Source organism: Eulemur rufifrons, chromosome 28 (genome assembly GCF_041146395.1).
Source record: "Eulemur rufifrons isolate Redbay chromosome 28, OSU_ERuf_1, whole genome shotgun sequence".
Classification (NCBI taxonomy): domain Eukaryota; kingdom Metazoa; phylum Chordata; class Mammalia; order Primates; family Lemuridae; genus Eulemur; species Eulemur rufifrons.
The window spans coordinates 65,795,702-65,820,471 of NC_091010.1; the positions used below are offsets into that span (position 1 = coordinate 65,795,702).

Sequence of the window (24,770 nt, forward strand, 5' to 3'; positions counted from 1 at the left end):
ATATAACACATACCTTGTGACCAGGTATACACTCAGAATAACTATGTACGTTTACTCAACAAAAAACACATCATAGCAGCACTATTTTCAACAGCCCCAAGCTGCAAATAACCCAAATGTGCATCAACAATCAGGTTGATAATTAGATTGTGGCCTCCGTGTACCATTAAACACTGTACTGTGATGGGAAAGAGAAAATTACAATTATATACAACAATAGGGATGAAACTCCCAGATGTAATTTTGAGAGAAAGAATCCAGACACAAACGAGTACATCCTGTTTGATTTTACTTACATAAAGTTCAAATTTTTGTCACCAATTTATGGTGATAAAAACAGAATAACATCTGTGTTTGTGGGTGGGGCGACGTCGGGGGCATCAGCGGACTCCCGTGTGCTCCTGGGTTCTGTGTGTTGATCGGGTTGGTGTGTTCACTTAGTGAACGTTTACCAAGCTGCGTACTTTTTGGCATGTACGTTATTCTTTATTCAAAGGTTTACTATAAAAAGCTTAGTGAATGATGCTGTGTACATCATGAAAAAGACATGCGTGATTAAGCGCGAGGAGGGTATGGGGGTGGGACCTGGGGGAGGGTGTGGGCAGGAGGAGCAGCCTGCGTGGCACCGACCAGGCGATCAGGGATCCGAACATTGCACATTCCTGTCCCTGACTGCCAGGTGTGATGGTTTTCTGTGCCTCTCTTGGACCGGCTCACGTGGATTCTCAACCACACGGGGCTTCATGGTCAGTGGACCCCTGACACTGTATTGCAAAAGTTCGTGCGTGTGTGTGTGTGTGTGTGTGTGTGTTTCTGGGGAAAGAGACATAGCATTTTTTTTTTTAAGTAGACTTTATTTTTTAGAGCAGTCTTAGGTTCATAGCAAAATTGGGCAGAGGATTCAGAGATTTCCCATATACCTGCTGCCTCCCACTTGTATAGCCTCCCCGTTATCAACACCCCTCACTGGAGCGGTACATTTGTTAGGATGAGCCTATGCTGATGCATCATTGCCACCCAGAGTCCACAGTCTACGTTAGGGGCCACTCTCAGTGTGTGCATGCCGTGTGTCTGGACATGTGTCATGAGATGCAGCCACTGTACGGCATCAGGCACAGTAGTGTCAGTGCCTAAAAGTCCTCTGTGCTCCACCAGTTCTTCCCTCCCTCGCCTCTAACTACTGATCTTTTTTACTATCTCCATAATTTTGCCCTTTCCAGAAGGTTATATGGTTGGAATCCAACAGTGTGTAGCCTTCTTAGATTGGCTTCTTTCACTTAGCAATGTGCACGTAAGGTGCTTCGTGTCTTTGGTGGCTTGATAGGTCATTTCTTTTTAGTGCTGAATAATATGTCATTGTCCGGATACACCGCAGTTTATTTTTCCATTGACCTACTGAATGTCATCTTGGTTGCAACCAAGTTCTGGCAATTATGAACAAAGCCGCCATAAACATCTATGTGCAGGTTTTTGTGTGGACTTAAGTTTTCAACTCATTTGGATAAATACCAAGGAGTGCAATTGCTGGATCTTTTGGTAAGAGTATGTTTAGTTTGATAAGAAACTGAAACGTTTCGAAGTGGCTGTGTCGTTTTGCATTCCCACCAGCAGTGAAGGAGAGTTCCTCCTCTTCCACATACCTGCCAGCATTTGGTGTTGTCAGTGCAGAGCTTTTCACATTCTTTAAGGTGTCTGGAACCTAAAATGATTAAGAGCCACTCAGCAGGTGACCTCCAAGGTGCCTGCAGCTCTGCCTGCCACAGTTGTCTGGATCACGGGCAGTCTGGTGAGGGGATGGTTTACACTGGATGGCACCAGGTTAAAGGTCCGGTGGAGTTTAAGTAGTCTGTGGCAGACAGTGGGGATGGGGGGGCGGGGCGTTGGAAGGAAAGATAGGACACTCGTCTGTCTGCAATGGCTGGGTGCTAGCATGTTGGGGAACACGCAGACGGCGAGGTGAGGGCTTTCCGTGCAGAAATGAGTCAGTCTCTTCCTGGGCAAAACTGTTATGACTATGATTTCTTTTCCCTGACAGCATCTACTCACTCACCCCTTTGCAACAGGAATTCCCTGTTTCTGTAACGTACAGCTTCAGGGTCACCAACAAGTTGTCATAATGGATCAAGTCATCCGTGAGCATTAGAGACAATAGGGACTGAAAGACTCCATCCCAAAAGGGCATCTTTTCTCCCAGGAAACAGGTCACACTAACCACTAACATCAGGAAGAATTAGAAGCAAGTTGCTCAGGCCAGAACTTGGCCCGAGGAGCAGCAGAAACCTTGCCTTCTGCCTGAGCCATGAAGTAATGTGATTTTTTGGTGGTGAAAATCTTGTAGGTGATGGATAAATACATTTTATTAATATTGATTCATGGCACCATTCTAGAAATTTTAGAAGGCTTCACATTTGCAATGTTTAATGTGATAATTTCCGAATGAAAACAGGTCCACAGGGCCCCCGGGGTGGGGGGAAGTGCGGCCCACTTTTCGCAGCGAGCTGGGAGAGGTGGCCTACCATGCCCGTGGAGGCATCGGCTGCAGCCAGGGTCATCTTCTCTGTTGGGGACCCCGCAGACCCTTCTTCTCAGTACCACAGGGGCTTTTCACTGGGTTTTATAAGGAGAGAAGGTTTCGGAGGGTTTGCGCCCACAGCTCACTACAGCCCCCTGAATACTGGGTGAACTCGAGCACATCACTGAAGTTCTCTCATCCTTGACTTCCCCGTCTATGAAATGATATGGGATGATACGGCAACGCAGGGCTGTTGGGAGGCTTAACTGGGACACCACAGTGATTGGCAACCAAGGACAATTAAGGGGTGGCTGTCCTCATGGTCACAAAAGGCAGAACAGAACGAGAGCCTCACCGCAAGGGCTGTGTGAGCCCAGGAGGGAGGAGCGGTTTCTGCAGGGGCATCCACGAAGGCTCCGGGACAAGAGATTTGAGAAGAGCTTTGAAGGATGCACAGGGTTTTGATGCAAGACAAGGGGAGATGGTTTCGGGCAGAGGGAAAAGTCTTGAAAAGGGATGTGGGAATGTGTGGACACATTGGATATTTTGGGACCAGGAGCTGCCGGGTGTGCCCAGAGCCGAGGGTGTGTGGAAGGATGAACGGGAGGTGGGAATGTTACAGTCCGATCCTAGGGGGCCTCGCTGTGTCGGACTAAGCAGGCATTTCAAGCGAGGTCCCAAGGGCTCCATTCGCTAATCGAGATGGTCCTTTCTTGGTAAAAGCACCAGCATTACCTGGAGATGGGGCAGGTTGACTCCCAGGGCTCCTCTCAGACATGGCACCTCTCCTCTGCTCCACTCACTAATTTTATCCTAACGCTAAAGCAAAGGCTAAATTAGACTGTGAAGGTAAATATACACAGAGAAAGCCACGAAATTAAAAATATAAGGGGGGATTGAGTTGTTAATCATATCACAGCATTTCAAAAAGAATAGGCTGAATTTTCCAATGAAACGATGACTCCAGCATATAAATTAATCTTTTGTATAGGAAGAAATGAAAGTCATTAAATGTCATTGTCTTATTTTAAAAGCAGCAATATCCTGCCTGATTGCAAGTGCTTAGAGGAGGATGATTAAACAGAAACCTTATCTTCACTGTTGCAAGGAGAAAATTGGAGAAAAGTTATCCAATTATGGATGATAAAGCAGAGAAAAAAACCCGAGGACAGGCAAACTTGGATCGGCAGGTTGCACAAGAACACGTTCCTCCTGGTACTGTGATGTGTTCACGGTCAGCGTCTAGAAACCCACGCAGCCACAACAGTTACAGCATCGTTTCAACGTGCTCCCACACACCAACAGTGTTCGTGGATTCTTTCTCTCTTGAATCCTTTCCCAGGTTCCTATTCGGTAGATAATTGTTGTTTTGCTCTATATCCCTACAGAGTAAGCCAAGGATTTTCCAACTAGCCTTGGGAACGTGAGCACATTGTTCGTTGTCCCTGACACTCAGTCTCTGTATCCATAGCCAGGGCCTATTCCTGCCCCGCAATAGGCACTATCTGTGAGCTTCAGCTGCGAGCTAAATGACGTTAGGTACACCAGGGCTTCGCATCCTCACGCTGTCCACGGTCTGGGCTGGATCATTTGTGGTGGGGCCTGTCCTGTTCCTTGCAGAACATTTGGCAACATCCCTGCTCCCCCCGCCCCCTGCCACGCCCCCCCAGTCTTGACAACCCAAAATATCTTCAGACATTGTCAAATATCCCCTGGGGACAAAATTCACTCCTGTTGAGAACCACTTACAGAGGTAGAGCATCTGGCTTGGCACTTAGCAAAGTCTACACTCGATCAATAGTCGCTATAATTCTTACTCTTGTCAGTGTCATCAGAATCCCACTTTCAAGTCTTTTGTTGTTGCTAAATGTAGCAATTTTTTTTTTTTTTTTTTTTGGAGACAAAGTCTCTGTCACCCTGGCTAGAGTGCAGTGGAATCATTATAGCTCACTGCAACCTCAAACTCCTGGGCCCCAACGATCCTCATACTCAACCTCCCGAGTAGCTGGGTCTACAGGTGCGTGCCACCACGCCTGGCTAACTTTTCTATTTTTTGTACAGACTGGGTTCTTGCTCTTGCTCAGGCTGGTCTTGAACTCTTGCGCTCAAGCGATTCTCCCACCTTGGCCTTCCAGAGTGCTGGGATTACAGGTGTGAGCCACCATGCTCGGCTGGATTTCTTTATATTTATTTATTTTTAAAACCATATCAAACTATTTAATTTCTAACTTGAAAATCTATGGTTCTGGTAAAATAAGATTTTTTTTTCTTCCAAGGTAATAAATATTTCCCCTAAATTTTAAATTAGAATTTTGGATTCTGTGTTCTCATGGTGAATAAAATGACAGGCCAGGAATCGTCTCAGAAGTGTCACATGAACTATACCTAGTAGATTAAAGAATGAGTGAGCAATGACCATGCAAAAGACATCATGTTGTGTGCAACTATTCTCCGGGAACATATGTTTTATTAGTTACAATACTATCAATGTATGTTTCAAGTAAGTATCAACCTGATTAGATGGATTTGAAAATGGGACCAAGGCCATACAGGTATATCCAGCAACGATAGGGACGGAGTCACCTTTTCCAAATATTTCTGTCCAGCTAGTTGGGATTCTATTTCCTGGAGGAAAAAAAGAATGTAATCACAATTACCACTTTTCTTGGATAAGTTTTTGTTTTTCCATCACCAACGGAGACATTAGGGGAGGAAGAAATAGGGTTTTATCAAACAAAGTCAGTCCACACTGACAACAGCCCCTTCGGGCAAACGTTGAGAAAGCATCGATATGAGTCACCTAGGGCTGCCACAACCAGTTGCCACAAACTTGGTGGCTCAAAACCACAGAAATTTCAGTTCGATCGGTAGCGGGAGCGGAGAGCGGGCCCCAGAGAGCCCTGGGCAGCCCCACCGCCGCCGGCCTAGTTACCCTCACGCATCGGGAGGAGCTGCAGCCGGCCTGGGTCACCGGTCACCGCCACCGCAACCGTGAGCAGCAGCCCCGGTCACCGCCACCGCAACCGTGAGCGGCGAGGCCGAGACCCAGCAGCCGCCGTCCCCGCCCTCGGCGCTGCCGACACCAAGCCCCGCACCACGCGCAGCGGCGCAGGGAGCGGTGGCCCCGGGCGGCCTCACATCGGCGGCGCCTGCCGGCGAGGAAAAGAAGGTCATCGCAACGAAGGTTTAGGGGACAGTAAAATAGTTCAATGTAAGAAACGGATATGGCTTCATCAACAGGAATGACACCAAAGAAGATGTATTTGTACACCAGACTGCCATAAAGAAGAATAACCCCGGGAAGCACCTTGGCAGTGCAGGAGCTGGAGAAACCGTGGAGTCTGATGCTGTCGGAGGAGAAGAGGGTGCCGAGGCAGCAAATGCTACAGGCCCTGGTGCAATCCCAGTTCAAGGCAGTCAATACGCAGCAGACGGGAACCATCATAGACACTCTCCACGTCGCAGGGGTCCCCCACGCAATTACCAGCAGAGTCACCAGAATAGTGAGAGTGGGGGAAAATGATGAGGGACCGGAGAGCGCTCCTGCAGGCCAGGCCAGCAACCCTGGCCCTACCGCAGGCGAAGGCTCCCCCCTTACTGCATGCGGTGACCCTGTGGGCGGCGACCACAGTATTCCACCCTCCTGTGCAGGGAGAAGCAAAGGAGGGGGCTGACAACCGGGGTGCAGGAGAACAAGGTAGACCACAGGTAAGACAGGATATGTATCGGAGTCATAGACCACGGTTCCGCAGGGGCCCTCCTCGCCAGAGACAGCCCAGAGAGGAGGGCAATGAAGAGGATAAAGAGAATCAAGGAGATGAGACCCAAAGTCAGCAGCCGCCTCAACGTCGGTACCGCCGCAACTTCAATGACCGTCGCAGACGCCCAGAAAACCCTAACCCACAAGACGGCAAAGAGACAAGAGGAGCCGATCCACCAGCTGAGAATTCGTCCGCTCCCGAGGCTGATCTCTACCACCGTCCGGTTTAGTCATCCAACAAGAAGAAACGACTCTGAAATTCCAGCAGTAAGAAATGAACGAGATTGGAGCTGAAGACCTTAAGTGCTTGCTTTTTGCCTGTTGACCAGATAACCAGAACTATCTGCATTATCTGTGCAGCGTGGAGTTTTTATTATTTTTACCTAAAGACGTCTTTTTTGGTAATAACAAACGTGTTTTTAAAAAAACGCCTGGTTTTTCTCAATATGCCTTTAAAGGTTTTTAAATTGTTTCATACCTGGTCAAGTTGAGATTTTTACGAACTTCATTTTTAATTTGTAATAAAAGTTTACAACTTGATTTTTTTCAAAAAAGTCAACAAACTGCAAGCACCTGTTAATAAAGGTCTTAAATAATCAAACAAACAAACAAAAAAACCACAGAAATGTATTCTCTCACCGTCTGGTGGCCGGAAGTTCTAAATCAAGGAGTTGCAGGGCTGGGCTCCCTCCAAAGCCTCGAGGGGAGGACCCTTCTTCGACTCTCCTGGTTTCTGGTGGCTCCGGGCGTTCCTGAGCCTGTGGCTGCCTCCCTGGGGCCTCTCCCTGTGTCTCATAAGGGCACTCGTTGTTGGGTTTGGGGCCCACCCTAACCCGAGATAATCCCACCTGAAAATGCTTACCTTCATTACATCCGCAAACACCTTTATCCCAAGAAAGGGCACAGTCTGAGGTTTCAGGTGCGTATCTTTGGGGGGCACATTTGAATTTACAGTTCACTACAGCACACTTTTCCCAGGTGGAGCTTTTGAAGCTAATAGGTTCGCTGATCACCAGTAACACGTCCTTAAACAGCAACTCTCAGCAGGTGTGGGCTTCTGCCCCTCTCCGGGCTTCATAGGTCCTTGCAAAACCAAGGGGCCCAGGTGAAACAAGTGTCGAAGAATATTCAAGCACTCTGGCCTTTCCTTTGGTTCATCTCTTCATGCAGCTTCCAATGTGAACAAGGAACCCTCTGCTGTTGGCTGCGGCTCCATTAGAAATGTCAGCAGAGACTCCCTGCTGCTCCCAGGCCCGCTGGGCCAAGGTGGGCCGGAGAGAGAAATCATTCTTCTTGAAATTCAAGCACTTCTAAATTTACTAATGGTGGCTAATGAACTAATCCAGATGGAAACTTTAAATATAAATAGTTGAACTTGAAACTAGAAATATAAACAGCACTTGCAGTTTGTTTTTCCCTGCTTTGACTATCAGTTCATGTTTGATCTGTGGCTGTGGAGGTCTCCTTGTAAGCTCTTTTCTCTTGGTGGGTGACTCTGTATTGGAAATTTTCTATTATGTGCATGAAGTCTCTTCTAACTAAGATGATTTTGGCATTGCACAAATTAAATCAAAACAGAACTCTTCTCTTTTAGTCAAAAGCGTTCAATTTCTCTTCAGTTACAAATTGGCCACCACTGTTTTATATATACCCTTTCTCCCTACCTTCTACCTGTCCACCCATCTGTCCCTCTGTCCATCTGTCCAGCCATTCATCTGGCTGCCATCCATCCGTTTTGCTCCATACCATCCCTGGCTCCCTCTCTCCCTTCATCCAGCTCTCCATCTATCCACGTTTTCTCCCTTCCATCAACTCGTCCATCCGTTTCTTCCTCCCTCTCTCCTTCCAATCGCCTGTTCATCCGTGTTTCCACGTTTCCTCTGTCTCTCCCTCCCTTCTTCTATCCAACCATCTGTGCATGCATGTTCCTTTCCTTCCACCCATCTGCCCACCCATCCACCCATCTGACACACAAATTTAAGAGTCCCCTACTGCATGCTAGGCTCAGAGCTAGCAGGCTCTGGGGATAAAGTGGCAAACGGGCAGACAAGCAGGACAGGCCGGGTTTTTGTGACCTGAAGCTTATGCAACTTTGTGGGGTTCCTCTTTCAAAGAACAAAATCACAAATGCAAAATGCTAAGGCTTTCCCACTGCCTTGGGAAGGGCTTCTGCCAGCGAGGAGCCCTGACATTTAAGCTCCGTCGACGTCCCGGCAAATCCTCCTTTGCAGGTGTAGCCCCTCCTCTCTCGGAGCTCATATTCTGGTGTCACTGAGGAGGGCTGGGCCTCTCTGCCAGGCAGGGGTTTAGGTAAACCTGGTTTGAATCCCCAAGACCATGGCCTGTGGGAAGCTGGAGTCTTCCCCGCGGATTTCCTTCTTTGTGCCCACGTCCGAATCTGCACAAGATGTTGCAGTTCTTTCCCCATCACCTGTGCACAAGCCCCCTCCTTCACTGGGTATCCATAGGAGAGCCACTTGCAGCGGCACTTCACGAGTACGGTGGCATTGCTGAAGTGACTGAGACCGCCATGTCCTGCTTCGCACAGCCTCTGCAGCCTCCCTGCCTCCCCCCTGCTCCTCCTGCCCCCTGCTCCTCCACCTCTCTCTCTTGCAGGGCAGCCCTCAGGTCTCTGGGACCCGCGCTTCTGTTCCAAGTGGATTTGTCAATTAATTTTTCCCAGTAAAGATGAGAATCTCTTTGGAATTCACATGTCAGCTGCAGGGGAATATTTTCTTCATCTCATTACACTGGGTTAATAGCAAGATCATTCTGCTAGGGTGAGACTTGGCCAAGAAAGGGAGCTCTATTTGGGGCACACCTCAACTTTCCCATCCACAGGAATGGGAGCAACACAGGTGGAACTATGGGACGAGCACCCCATAGAGTCCCGGGGGTGGGGAGCAGCCTCATGGGCAATAAAGGGCCCCTCATTTCTGATGAATCTCTCACCTTGGTGCCCAGGGCACTGACCTCCCTCAGACCCGCCTTCTGGACTCCCCGAAACACCAATTTTCCGTTTGCCGATTTCTGGATGTGATGCTCAGAAGGGTCTGGTTCATCTGTGCCCCATTTTGCTGGTATTTGGCTTTGTTTTGTTTTTGCTATTGTGCTGGAATCTTCCAACTCTGCTGGGGCAGGAATTTGTTCTTTGTTTAAAGCACACCATCATCCCAGGGCTGTGTAGCAATGTCTATGTGGCATTATATAAATAACAGCAGAAATAACCATAAAAACTTGGCTCTTAAATAGCACTCTTCATCAGCAAAGCACTTTGAAAATATTAACTAATTAATAAACAAGACAGAATGCCAGAGCCAACAAGTATATTTTGAGCAAAGCAGCCACAATGCCTCAGGGTGAGAGTCCTTGGTGAGTTTGCAGACGCTGTTCAGTTGGTCTGGTCCAGTGGCGACTTGACGAGTTCTGGGAGTACGTGGGAGCCAGCCACACCAGCCTCGGGCAAGCTCAGTGATTCTGTCCACCATGCCCCAGATGGGATTCTTACAATTGTCTTCCTTGACTGTCAGAGCACGATATTTTTTTCATCTCCTGCAGCAAAAATTTGGAGATCCCAAATGGGACCCAAAGACCAGAGTCAATGCGACTTGTTCCAGGTTGCCCTGGAACCACTCAACCCGGCTTGAAACTCACCACGGTGCAGCCCCACCTGACCGTGCCCCCAGGTGGGCTTGGCTGGAGCAGGTCTGTTTCTTTTCATCTTGGTTTACCTGGCAGCCAGGCCCACAATCTCACCGACCTGCACACGGATCAAGTTCAAATCTCTTCCATTTGCCTGGAATGACAGTTTCAGAATGGCATGTGTGTAGCCTTAGAGCCCACAAGGGAGGGTCACTATGAGCATCTCCATTTTACAGCCAGGGACGGGATGACAGCTGCTGTCCCTTGGCCAGGACATTCGGGCAGGGGCTTGAGCCTCACTGGGGCAACTGAGCTTCTCCTTCTATAATCAACTCATTATTCTGTCCCCACCCCAATCTAGACTTTAATTTTATTATATAATTAAAAGAAACCTTCAAATGCAACATTGTAAAAAGCTCCAAATCTCCTACTGATGCTAATTCCTAGGAGTTTGCTGTGCCACCCTGCACAAGTCAAGATATGAAAGGAACCATTAAAGCATCTAGAAACATTCAGCACCAGAAGCTTTCAAATCGAACTGCACGTGGTAGCCCTTCAAAAACTACAACCTGCATTTTAAAGAAATTATTTTCTCTGCAAAGAATCTTATCAGCTAGACAAAAACCTGTGCAGGTTTTATACTGAGGCTATTTACTGATATTGCAAATCTGTTTCTCTCTCACGTCCCCCTCTTGTACACACTCCACTGCACTGAAACACAGTTCTGAACATGGGTCCCTCTGCCTGGACTGTTCTGTGCAGAATCCCACCCTTCCCTCAGCACCCAGCTGGAAGTCCACATCCTTGAGAAAGGCTTCCCTGATCTCTGCAGTCAGACGTCACTGACTCCCCAAATTCTGCTCCCCACCTGTCCTGGCCCTTGCCTCTTCCCTAGGGTGGAGTGGTTTGCACTCCCCTGGCTCTGTCTGTACTGGGAGCCTCTAGTGGGCAGAGGCTGGTCTCCCTCACCCTCTCACCCCCCACTCCAGCACCTCACCCAGGGCGGCCCAGGAAGGATGTGGGCACTGAGGGCACGTGCTGTCCGCTGCCCAGTTTCTGCCTTTGCTTGCGTTCACCCACCCAGCTGGAGGCTCAGATGCCTGGGGCCATTTTGTCTCACAGGTCCAAAGGGTGAGCTATCGTTTCCATGACAACCCCTTCACACACCGGTATATGAGGTCATGTCTGCACAAAGGAAGGAGCAAGCCAGCAACACTGACATATATGTTTTCTGCGTCTGCAACATTGCACAGTTTTGTTGCCATAACATCTGAAAGTGCATGTGCTGGTGCTCCGGCTAAAGCCACTTCTGCTGCCTTCTGACCTCTAAATGCAATTTTAGAGGGTCTATTTGCAACAACTTCTTATGTCTCCCTTTCTAGAAAACTGGCCCTTTAAATACTTTTTATTTTTTTTTAAATGTTTTTAAGAAATCAGGAAAGTGAAAATAGGTTGACACCTTCCTGCCTTAGACAGGTGAGTAAATGGAATTGAATTCTACCTCCTAAATGATGTTTCGGGGTTTCCACAGTGACCACCTATTAGTTTGCAGAGCTGCAATAAAACAGAGCTCTCTGCCGTTGCCGGGGGAAGACTCAGTTTCCCCTCTCCCTCATAGCAGCCCCGGCTCCTGACCCCGGCCAGGTTCCCTTCTTGCCAAGGTTGCGTCCTCATTCTTTTTCATCTTTGCCAACCATTTTGTCAAAAATGACTAGCTACATAGCTTTAAAAGTGCATTTATGTAAAACAAACACTTTCTTAAATTGGGGTTGCAGTGATGAGCTTTGAACACTCCTTTTTCAAGTCAATGCATGATGTTCTTACTTCTCCTTGACGGGAGGTTTGGGGTTAGCAATTTATGCCTATTGGTTTTCTTCAAAAGAGGAAAATTCATGGCTGTATTTATAAATTTAGACGACAACTTTCAAAAGAAAATAAATTATGCAAATCTCCTAAAAGTCCTCTGATCTGAAAGTCAACTTGGATTCCTACCCATTACTCATCTCCTATCTCTGCGTGATTCCTGCTCCAGCGGCGCCCGGCCCTCTCTCTTTGAACGCGTCAGGCTCCTTCCTGCCTTCGGGCTCTTTCTCCCCCCTCGGTTCTCAGAGCATGGCTTGGCATCAAGTGGATATTCGGGAGCTATTTGCTAAGAGGTGAGTGGGTTTCACAGATTTTGGAGAAGCACCACGAGCCACAGAAAAGCACAAATGCTCAGGAGCTCATGACCTGGGTTCCAGTCCCGGCCCCAGCTCTTCCTGGCAAAGTGCCTGGCCAAGTCACTCAACCTCCAGGAGCATCCGCTCTGCCCATCCGAAAAGTGGGGGTGACAGCGCCTAGCAGGTCTGGGGCGAAGAGCGATGAAGCCGATGGGGTAGGGTACGTGCGGGTGCTGGGGAATCAGCAAGACGCTGCACAGGGGGGAGGTGTCGCCACTCTCCTGCACCCACGTCTATATCCAGAGCCACGGTAGGGTCTCGGGGAAGGTGGGGAGCTATTGCCAGCAAGTTGTAGTTCAACTTCATTTTTTTTTTAATAGCTTTTGGGATCAGTGTCAGAATAAAAAATGCCACCCCTTGTTCTTCACTGTCTACTGAAGTTGAGCAAGAACAAGAAGTGCTTGTATGGTTCTAGGAGGTGGCCTTGGGGACTGCACCCACAGGAGGGGCAGGGGCAGACTCAGCCAGCTTCCCTGTGTGACCTGGCCAGCCTGGGGCAGCTGGGCAGCTCCGTCCAGCCTCTGCTGAGTGACGCGTACTTTGTGCCAGGTACTGTGCCAGGGACAGAGAGGTGGGCCTGACCCTGGGCCTGGGCAGGGTCTCAGTGACAGAGAGACACAGAAACAGGGACGCCACTCCTGGTGCCGGTTTCTGTCTTAGTGTGCATTTTTCTGCTATAACAGAATCTCTGGGACTGGGTAGTTCATACAGAAATTTATTTTCTCACGGTTCTGAGGGCTGGAAAGCTCAAGATCAAGGTGCCAGCATCTGGTCAGGGCTTTATTGCTGTGTCCTCGAGTGGCAGAAGGCGGCAAGGCAAGGCCACTGAGTGCTGTGTGGAGCCTCTTTTATAAGGAGCTTAATCCCATGGGGGTTTAAGACCTGATCAGCTCTTAAAGGGCCCCCTCTTCATATATCATGTTGGCAGTGCCCGAATTTTGGAGGGGTCACATTCAAACCCTCACAGGCTGGAATGTAGCTGGTACACCTGACACACCTGCCAGCATCTGTCCCATTGTCCCTATCAGTGCCGTAGGTTGTTAAAACTGTGGCATATCACCCCACACACAGGTGATGCCACCAGTGTGCCACCCATTCCAGTAGTGTCAGGTACTCAGTGGCACAGGGGGCTGGCTAGGCCCAGGGAACAAAATGTGCAGACAGGGCAGGGTGGGAGGGGCCTCCTGAGGACAGTGCAGGGTGGCGAGGGCTGAAAATACACACCGATGCCTCCAGCCACTGGGCACTGATTGGGAAGAACCAGGGTTCTTCCCATGTAGGTAAAGTACTGTCCCTTCGTCTGTCCAGCGTCTGTCTGTTCATCCCCTCATCCGTCCACCTGGCAAACGTGAGCCGAGCATCTGCGATGCCCTGGGAACCACGTCCAGCATCGACCCCAAAGGAACAAGACTCCGTCCCCACCCTCGAGGCTCAGTGGAGTAAGTTGTCCTTTGATCTCGATGAAAAGGCTACACTGGCTTCAAAGTCAGAGGAGACTGTGCCTACTGGCGGGTGTGTCAAGTGGGGATAGGGAAGGCTTGGGGGTCAGTCTCTTAGAGAAGGGCCTTGAGAGACGAGGACGGGCAGGATTCGGGTGGTGGAAGGGGGTGAGGGGGCACACGTGAACAGAGGCAGGAAAGTGGGACCCCATGGACACATTTGGGGGCTTGAGAGGAGGCAGCCTTGCCCGGAGAGCAGGTAGTAGGGTCCCAAGGGAGCAGGCGTGGGAGACAACAGCTAACATCCAAGTGGGGCTTACCATGTAGCAAGCCCTTGTGGCCATCGCTGCATGTAACCCTCACTCCCGCCCTGTGCAGGGGAGCCCTTCTCCCCTTTGTCCCCTGTATGAGGAGGACACTGAGGCACACCTGCCCAAAGCCAAACACCTGCTGAGATCCCAGTGGCTCTGGGACTCAAACCCTGGTTTTTCTGGGCCTGCTCACTCCTCTCGACCTGTCTGGAACTGCCCCAGGTGTGGACATTCGACAGGTGTTCCCAGGCTCCTTCACTGCTGGCCACCATAGAAAGAGCCATTCGTCACCTCCCTGGGATGCACTTGGCTTTGGGGTCCCTCTGAGCTCTTGAACCACCCCAGACACAGCTTAGCATTTCTCTGTGGCAGAGCCAGGAGGCCGACCCCCGGCTGCAAAGCTCAGCCCCTCCCCGAGCTGCCTCCCCCTCCCACCCCCCCAGAACACACCACTCTTTAGAAGAATCCTTTCTCCTTGTTACCTTCCCGCCAAGGTTATCTACTCAAGTATGTACCGACTAAATGAGGTTGTTTGGCTTATGGATACAAATAGATACTGCTTTTTTGACTTGCAAAATGAATTCCACCGTGACTGGCTCAAACTTAAGTATGCTAATGCTCAATGAACCAGTTGTCTATTTATTTCTGTTTATGCCTGCAGACCCATTAGCAACTTTTTCTTGTTTTCTTTTAGAATATTAAACGGTTCCAACATATTCTAAAAATTAGTTGATTAGCTTGTTAGGGCACATTTTAACTGCTAGCTCCGCTGAACCAAAGGAGAAAATGAAGGTAATTTTGTTTGCAAGGAATGTATGATTTGGAGCTGACTGTTGAAAGATGTGCCGCGTCAACGTAATGAGGGCGCGTAATATCTTAGTTTGCATCAATATGGAAATAACCGTGCGCTTTGACAGACCCGGTGCTGAAGGCATCACCAGCCTGCTCGTTATGCATTCCAGCTCTGATTATGAAAAATAGTGTGTTTTCCTTTAAAGAGGAATCCACATTATCAATCAAACCACACCAATTATTTCAGAAAGGGATCACAGTGAAACAGACACGGGGGCTTTTCAACTAGAACAGCGCCTGATAGGCAGGCAGATCTTAAGGGGTGTGATATTTGTATTTTGTGACAGTTGTTGGTATTAATTAGGAACGCTAACGAAGTATTTTGTGCGGTGGCACCCAGACAACCTGCTTTCTCCGCTATCGTCTGGATCTTTATTATTTTGTTTTAATGAGCCCCGTCTTCAATAATATCAATGCGCTTCTAATGATACCTCTCAGCCAGCCTGACTGTGCCAGCGCTCTTCTCAGGGGCTGTCATATAAGGGAAACAGGGAAAGGGAGGGAGGTGAGGGGAGAGACAATAGGAAAACCACAGGCTGCCACCAGAAAAACTAAACAGAGGTGTGAAAACTGTGCGATGCTCATTGCAACGTGGTGTTGCTTTTGCCTTGTGTGTGCCATCCCCTGTGTGTGCGGTAGGTGGCTTTGAAGATTACACACTTATTATTTTTATTCTGACCTTGCAGGTGGGTTAGAGGATAAGTCCAGGATCAGGATGGTGGCCTATGAGCCACCTGTGTGGCATGGTCACTTTGCATTGCTAGTCCTCTCTGCTGTTCCCCTCTGGACTGTGAACTCTGTCGGGAGGTGACAGGTCTTGCTCACCTTTGGAGGTGTCCTCAGCAGGTCATCCCCTGCGCCTGATGTCCAGTTGGCATTCAGGAACTTTCTGCTGACTGCCTGACAGACAGTCTTCTCCTTCTAGTTTGGAACCTTTATCTAGACAGACTTGGAGAGTGTACAGACACAGGCATTTTCTTTGAACAAAACACAATAAAAAACTAATAAGAGGTCTGAGGGACACTGATTAAGTGTGCCAGAATCAGAAGGACCTGGATGCACTCACCTGGTGGCCTTGGGCACGTTGCATCACTTTTCCACACCTCCATTTCCTGTAGCACGAGCGGGGGTGTGAGTTAGTAATGATGTACGGAAGGTGTGTGGCGTGTGGACGGCATTCCATCCCGGGCAGGTCACCGCTCAGTAAATACTTGTTGCATGAATGAACTGGGGAAAGACTAGCGCACCTCTCCGTGATCTTCCTCTTGAATTCCCCGCCCCCGGGCACTGACCGAGCAATTGTGAAGGCCGGGTTGTTGCAGCAGGGGAACTGCTGGGTGGTCTGGGGGTGGGCATGCGGTCCCCTCAATGCTCTGGGACAGGTCCCAGAGAAAGCCCGGTCCGAGCACCCCGAGACATGTCTCTTCACTGCGCCTAGAACTTGTGTCTCTTCCTCCCACCCACACGGAGCCCCACCCTGGCCTTGAGGGGGCTCCTTGCCCGTGAGTCAGGTGGCGATGCCTTCTCAAACACAGATCTCTGCTCCCCTGTGTGGATCATGGTGGGGTTGTGGACTCCCTGTTCCCAGGGTGCTGCTGCTCATAGCTGGGATGTGGGCCCGAGCAGCACCAGAAGTGTTAGGAGGTGAACCAGGGGGCCTGGATCCCAGCCAGGCTGGAGGGAGAAGTAGAGGCTTGTCTGGGGAGAGCCAGGGCCGAGAACCTCGAGCCCCGATGTCCTTGCACAAACTGTTCTGCAGGTCCCAGGGACATAGCCAATCGCCTATACTTGTTCATGCTTTCACAGATGCATTTGCTCAAAACACAAAGTACATACAATCTGCATGGAATGCACAGTAAGTCTGGGCTCTGCCCTCCAGGGACGTACAGACTGCTGGGAGGAATGACACACTCTAAAATCCAAGTCAGAAATGGTTGGTGCATTAGACAATGCTGTTCCAGTGCCATGCAGGGTACTGTTCCAGTGCTATGTGGATCTGAACATGGAGGGATCACAGGCAGCTGGGGGGAAGCTGGGAGGGCTTCTTGGAAGAGGAGCCATTGTATTCATTTGACAACAGCATTCCCAGAGCACCTGTCCTGTGGCTCTCTACTTGCTGTAAGCCTTGGGCTACTAGGTCCCCGCTCTTACAGAGATTATGTAATAGTAGGAGTCAGGTCAGAGGCAGATAGCAGACAAGCCGACAAGTACGTGGAAGGGACGCTTTGCAGAGCATAATAAGTGCCGAGAATGAAAGTGTCCTGGGCCTTGATGAACATGTAGTGCCCAGTCCTTGAAGAAGAGGACGGCGGGGCACCGTTGGCAAAGTGTACCAAGGGGACAGGTTCAGCAGGAACACAGGGGCAGGAAAGGGAGAGAAGACTGGGAGGGGGATATAGCGCCCTAGTGAGCTTGGATGCCGGGCTGAGCAGTGAGCTTTTTACCCAGTGGGCAGCAGGGAGCCAGGGCAGGTTGTTGAGCAGGGGAGTAGCACGAGGAGAACCAGAACAGCAGGGCAGCAAGGTGGGAGGCTGGAGGTGGGGAGACCCCACAGGAGGGCGCTGTGATGAGGGGTGACCACTGGGAGCAGTGTGGGGCCATCTGAATGGGAGGGCAGGGGGCTTCCAGAGGGGTAAGGACCAGGCAAATGAAGCAGTGCAGGGAGGGGAGAGATGGGGCAGGAGGAGGGGAGACGAAGATGGACGAGGATGGAGCACTTTAGCCACAGGTCCCTGGCCACCCTCCAGGGGCAGCTTTCCTGTTTGATCTTACCCAGGCTCAGGGGTCCCCGATGGACAGGCCAGGAATGGGAGGCAGGCTCTTCTCCACGGGTCCGAGAAGGAGCCAGGCCCCCGGGGTGATTCCCCAGCACCCGCCTGTCCCTGGCCACATCTGCACTGCGCCGGAACAGATTTTTGGAAGGGTTGCCAGACCCAGCAAATAGAAATATGGGGTGCCCAGTTAAATCAGAACTTCAGAAAAACAACGAATTATTTCATAGTATAAGTATGTCCCATGTGATACTTGGGATATACTTAGATTAAAACATTATTTATTGTTTACCTGAAATTCAGATTTAACTGGAGCCTCTATATTTTATATTGTGACTTTACTCTTTGGTAACAACCTGTATGAAGAAGCTGCTAAGAAACACTACCCTAAGAAATGATGTTACTGTGTGTGCGTGTGTGTGTGCATGTGTGTGGGTGTGTGAGAGAGGGAAACAGGGAATCTATGTGTTAGTTTTTGGGATAGAAACAGCAAATCAGAACAGTCAAGTTCGAAGCTGTCTTGTCACATGGACACTGAGCTGCTGTCCCCATGGCAGCCTGACTAGCTGGGGAGGTTCCGCTGGCTGGATGGTGTGTCTGCTTAGAGGCCGGTGACCGTAATATCCCTTGTTCCCGTGGGCAGTGGGGACCACACCTCAGGGGTGAGTCTCACGGTGTCTCAGGATACCGCCATGTTCTAGTTTCCAAACAGCAATAGCCCCGAGTGGGGACGGACAGCGGCTTTCCCATTCCTGCCATTTGCCCCTGGACCTGCAAATAGAAATGTCCGTGTAACACAAACAGCTGGTGATTGTGCAGAGCACACGTGAGGCTCCTGTGTCAGGCTGTCTGCAGTTTGTACAGAAGGGAAGCAGGATCCCACTGGGCTATCAGCTGTGTGTCCAGAAGCCCTGCCAAGCTGGCCCTGGGGGACATTAACATGTCCCTGAGACCCACCTGGGTCCATCCATCCACTGAGAGGATGTAGGCAAAGCAGCTTCTTGAGGCTTCCAGATAAACCTGTCCCAGATGTTGTCACTACAGAGAGAATAAAAAGGTTAATTTAATAGCAGATGCTTTGGTTCTGGGCGCTGCATAGAGCGTGAAGCACCTGGCAGTGGGTGCTGCGGGTGGGAATGTCCGGACTTAGCACCCACATTCCGGAAAGGTGGGCGAGTGCTTCATGAGCACCACTCCCTGGAAAAGGCTTCCTGCTGTAGAAAAAAGGCCACGCGAGCCCTGCTCTGGAAAGTACCACAGTGCTTTCAATGAACCAAGTTGATCTTCACCTCCTGCCTTGCTGCCATCTTGCACCCAAACCTGCTTGGAGTCTATTGTGGGGATCTCAAAGTGGGGACCAGACTGGCCCCGCAGTGCTGAGAGCTTACCAGGAACTCTGCTAAGCTGTGATGTCAATTCCTAAATTGGGGGGATTTCTTTTAAGAGAAAGGTGGGTTGGCATGGTGATTTCCTTCCTCAACATCCAAAAAGGAACACACTCAGGCCTGCCTCTGGGTGAGTCAGGGACGGTCTCAGTTCTCTAACTCTACTTAGTGACTCAATGACCTTGGGGCAAGTGCTTGACCTCTGTGTGCCTCAGTTTCCACATCTCTAAAGGTAATTGCGATTGGTTGATGGAACTGAATGATAACAAATAAGTGAGGCATGTGGCTGATGGCAGCACCCAGTTAACCCACAGAACACCTGCCACGTGCCAGGTGCAGTTTTAAGTGCTTTGCATATGTTCACTCACTTAATTCTCACAATAATCCAATGGCTGTGGTTATACTCATTTTGCAGATGAGGAAATTATGGTCTGTAGCAGGCACTGACATGTATACCAGTCCCTGTAGATGGGGGCAGGGGCTCGTAAGTGCCATCAAAGGGCTGTAAAAGGCACCAAGAGAAAGGGGGTGGGACTTACTTAGGTTAGGGATGGGTGGGAAGGCTTCTTGGTGGTGGTGGGTTTTAACAGGGCCTTGAAGGGCTAAAAGAATGTTGGTGGGTGGAGAAGGGACGAGGGTGTTTCAGATGGGGCACAGGAGTGGCGCAGGGCAGGAGGCACGGGTGTGCGAGAGGAGCAGCCGGTCCTGCTGAGCTGCAGCTCGGTGCAGGCTGTGTGCACATCTGTGTGTGTGCACGTGTGTTTATATGTGCATGGACATATGCATGTGTCTATGTGTGCACGTGTGTTTATATGTGCATGCATATATGTATGTATTTTTTGGTGTGGTTTTGTGTGTGCATGTGTGTGCATGTATGTGTGTGTATTGTGGTGGGGGACGCAGGAGGTTGAAAGCTCGGCCAAGACCTTTGAGTTTTATTCTGTGGAAAGTGGCACTATCTCCCGGATGCAGACTCTGAACCTAAACCACTTTTTAACTCCCTATTATTGGATCTGTCCATCTTTTTAATAAGATGTTTTTAATGCCAGGGAAAGCATGCCCTTTCCGATCAAGACGGGCCGCTGGACTTGACATTTAATGGGAAACGGAGCCCAGGTCTGAAGACACAGAGTGAGACGGGCACGCGTCCTCACAGAGGTCACTCTGCAGGCGGGGTGGACAGGTCTGGCTGGTGTCGGGGACCGCGTCAGGGCCGGGCTGAGCCTGTCCGTGGCGACAGCGCATTGCTGCACATCGGCACGGGGCAATGTGGGGAGATGCTGGTGTCTCCAGTAGTTTGCCCACACGTCACCCCTGTTGGGAAGTGTAAGGGACATGTATAGACGTGGCTGCGACAGAAGATGAAACGTGCCACGTGTCCTGAGGGGTGCCTGCGAAGTGCTGTGGGGGACAGTCCCTCTGGGGTCTGAGGGGAAGGCCCTGTGGGGCAGGTGACCCCACAGCTGGCCTCTTACGGTGGGGCAACCATTCTAGTCCATGGACGCAGCTTGAGCAAGACCCACTGGCGGAACGGGGTGACATTGGCCAGCGGAGCTCGTGGGCACTGATGAGACAAGCTGTGATGGGGGGACGAGGGAGGGCTTGGCAAAGGTGGGAGACGTGGGGGGGTGCAGGAGGGGGTGGGACTACAGGTGTGATCCAGGAGCAAAAGGTTTTATCACAGCCACCCCGAGTCTCGGGATTTCTCAGCAGCCTCCGAGGCCCCTGGGAACAGGGTGGCCAGGGAGCTTAGGCCGCAAGCCACAGACCCTCGCTGTGGAGCTAACGAGAGCGACTCTCCGGAAAAAGCATCTGGACTCAATGGGAAGGCTGGAGACCGGCTTGGAGACCGGCGGACACCAAGGAAGCGTGCTGGGTGGGAACAGCGCGTGGCGGGAATGCTGGGCTCTGCATCCGCTCCCCGGTGCCTGGTCTCCCACGGAGCTTTGCCCTCAGCCCCGGCCCAGCCCGGGAGACTTGCCTGGGGAAGGCGGTCCTGAGCTCAATCCCACGGCAAAGTGATTCCGCACAAGGAAGGGGCGTGGGAGCTGGCTGGCACCGAAGCACACCAGAGTCCACTGCTGATGCCCACGTGGTTGAAGAGTCTGGCCCACACCTGGTTGCCTAGAACATTGTCGGCGGGGACAGGTTTCCCTTGGCCCTTGAGGGTGGCCCCAGGGTGTCATGTGCCGCACACTGGCCAGAGGTGCGGGGCCCTGAGCAGGGCTGTCCACGTGTCCCCTACGCTGCGGAAAGCTCACATCCTGGCTGCAGTAGTCCCACGTCCGACAGGAGAGAACTGTTCCCAAGCCAGCCGAGGCAGGAGCGAGGACAGGAGGAAGTTTCCGTGGCTTTTAGAATCTTCCGGCAGAAGCCATTATTCCACCAGGAGTACATGTGCTTCATGAGAACTGCAATAAAAGCTGGGAAAATATGACAAGTTATGATAGACAGAGCCATACAAAAATGACAAGCCATGTGACAAGATGGTATTTTGGGGCTGGGAGAGAGTTAGAAATAATTACGGCGTTCCCAGCCCTTTGCCGCGCCGCTGGGGCCCGCGCGCGTGGATTGAGGAGAAGGGGGAATCGTTTGACTCTAATTTCAAACCTTGTTCCTGTAATGGTTCCTGGCGGAGCAATGTTAAATAATGATAATTATTACAGAGCCCTGTGCTTTGAGCTGCTCTTGTCAACTGCAGCTGCGGCCCGTGGGCTTTGCCATTTCTCTCTGAGGCTGATCTACGATGTTTGCAGATCATTTCCTCTTAAACCTTGTAACTGTCATTCGCGTAGGCGGCACCAGAGGCACACAGACATCTTGGGTTTGGCGTTGGAGGTCCAGTAGTTTAGGCTTTTCGCAGCCATGGGAAGCTGGGAGAGCGAGATTATCACACAACCCGGCCCCGAAAGATGGTCCGTGAAAACGTGACTCATTCCATTCCTTTATTCTCATCGGCTCTGCTCCTTCAAACACCTTGACGACCATTAGCCACTCTGCTCCGTGCAGGGCTGCAGAGGTGAACCGGGCGCGCCTCCGCAAAACCACCGGTTGTTATAGCGTGAAAGCGCAACCGCGAAGACGTGCACGCCGGGCTTAGGAGCCGGAGCACGATGGATTCTTGCCAAGTCAACTGGAGTGGAGAGCAGTCTGGGAGGGTGACCGTGAGCTGGGAATCGAAGGCTGCGTGGGAGTTAGAAAGGAAGCCTGTTCCAGGCAGGGGGACTTTCTGAGTCCCGCCAGGGAGGCACGTGAGCAAATTGCCAGTTTAGGGAGAGACAGGGGTGACAAGATAGGTGAAAGAAGGCAAGACCCTATTTTTCTTTTTATTTCCGCATATTATGGGGGTATGAAAGTTTAGGTTATGTATATTGCCCCCCCCCCCCAGTCAGAGCTTCAAGCGTGTCCATTCCCCAGACAGTGCGCAAAGATGTGGCAACAACCCAAATGCCCATCAATACATGAGTGGATTAGTAAAATGTGGTATATGGATACCATGGAGTATTACTCAGCTATAAGAAATAACGGTGAGATAGAATCTCTTATGTTCTCCTGGATAGAGCTGGAGCCCATTCTACTAAGTGAAGTATCCCAAGAATGGAAAAATAAACACCACATGTACTCACCATCAAATTGGTTTCCCTGATCATCACCTAAGTGCACATTTGGGATTAACACTAATTGGGTGTTGGGCAGATGTGCGGGGGGGGGGAAGGGGATGGGTGTATACCTGCATAAAGACCCTATTTTTAATTCTAAAACAATTATGTTTTTCCGATCATAGCAAAAATTAATGTTCAAAGATAACTATAAAATACTCCTGTCTTTTCTCCTCCACATGTCTCCTGCTTCTTTGGGTGCACTTCCTTCTGCTCATCTCTCCTTCCTTCTTTTTCTCCAGAACGGGGATGAAATTTAGTTTTATGTCCTTGTATCAGTTAGTATATTATGAACATTTCCCCTGTTATTAAGTATTCTTCATATATATTACATTTAATGACTTAATATTTTATCTTGTGGATTTACCATCATTTTCTAAACTATTCCTATATTGTTGAACACTGAGTTTGTTTTCAGGTTTTTGCCTTGTAAATAATACTGTGATGAACGCCAATATAAAAACTTCAGTCCCTATTTCTGATGATTTCTTTGGGATAAATTCCTAGAAGTCTAGAAGTGAAATTAAAGAGTATGAACATTTCAAAGTTTCTTGATATACATTGTTAATTGCTTTCTTTTTCTAAAAAAAAGTTTGTACTTTTTTTTAAAAAAGGAGCCCACTCCTTAACTTCCAGGTAAAGACAGCAGATTGAACACACTAATTTTGTTTCTCCACCCCCCACGACAGTAAGGAGACTCTTTTAAAAAAAGGCATAAACTCTCAAGAACACGAGAGGGGAACAGCAGCACAATCTGGGAGTCTGAGAAGCAGATGGACGAGTGGTAACTGCTTTAGCAGCTTTGAGAAGGCTGAGTCCCCAGCTGGTGGTTGAGAAAATGGAAAATCAACTCAATGTTCACAGCTGAATCCTGAAAACATGCAGGAGTGGGTGGCACCAGGTGAGTCTCAGGGAAGCTGAGAGTTGTTTCAGAGACAGTCGGAACCCCAGGTCCCCTCCCCTCCTCCGTTGCCTGGCCACGGGGCGGCTCCCCTCACTCCTCCACCACGCATACGTGTGGACGTTATTCTCTGGAGCAGGGAAAACCAAGCAAGTCTGCACTGGGACGTGAGATGCAGTCGAGGCTGGGCAAAGACTTAGTAAACCCGAGGGCCTATGTGAACTCTGCACGTTGGCTGCTAACCGCCCCCCAGACTTTTGGAATGCTGATGTCCAGGCTGGAGACTGAAGAAACCTTCCTTAGGGATTTGCCCAGCACAAGAGGAAAGAAAGACTGTGAAGATGCTAACGTGCAGGTTTTCCAGGTGAACTTACAGTGAAGTTCACAGTTGTCATTTCCTACCCGCACACTTGGAGTTTATAAACAGGTTTCAAATTCCTCACATTTAAACATGAGAAAATGACCAAAGATTACCAGACAGTTTCTAACATGCAAGAAAGAGACCAAAGCAAACTATCAGAGGACATTGACCACTACTGCATACCACACACAAAAACCAATTGAAGATCTAAGTGTAAAAGGTGTAATGTGAATAATGAAGCTCCTAGCAGAAACATAGGAGAATATTGTCATGACCTTGAGGTAGGCAAACATTTCTTAAACAAGACACAATAAAACCACTAATTATAAAATAAAAATTAATTAGTTGGAGCTCATTAAAATTTAGACTTTCTGCTCCTAAGAAGACACCATTTGGAGAATGAAAAAGTGCGCTGCGGAGTGGGACTAGATATTTGCAATTCATGCATTAGACAAAGGGCTTCTATTCACATTATACAAAGAACTCCTATAAATCAATTAGTAAAAACTAGCCAATAAAAACAGATTGCTTGAAGACTAAAAGTTTGCTAGAAGTGAAAGACCCAAAATAAGGGTTAAAAGATAAAGTTGAGGCATCTCACAGAATTGAACAAAAAGATCAAGGGATGGAAAACAAACAAACAAACAAAAAAGATTAGAAAATTAGTGGACCAGTTCAGAAAATAGGAAGAGAGAAAATGGAAATTAGAAAATAATAAGTGAAATAATTCAAGAAAAATTTCCAAAATGAGAAGATACAGGTTTTAGATTGAAAGGGCTCATGAACTTACAAGGAATCAAAATAGAGCCACATAATGAAATTTCAGGGCCCTGAGGACAAACAAGCAATGAACTGTCAGAGAGAAAAGAGATAAAACACAACCCAACACACGAGAACAGTCACGTTCAGAGGATCAGGGGTCAGGCTGACTTCGGACTTCTCAGCCTGGAGGCAGCCC

At 49.5% G+C, this 24,770-nt stretch overlaps 1 pseudogene; it reads left to right on the forward strand.

The window, feature by feature from the left end:
* The first annotated feature begins 536 nt into the window (after positions 1 to 536).
* LOC138376161 (Y-box-binding protein 1 pseudogene) lies at positions 537 to 6,502 on the forward strand (annotated as a pseudogene).
* The last annotated feature ends 18,268 nt before the right edge of the window (positions 6,503 to 24,770 follow it).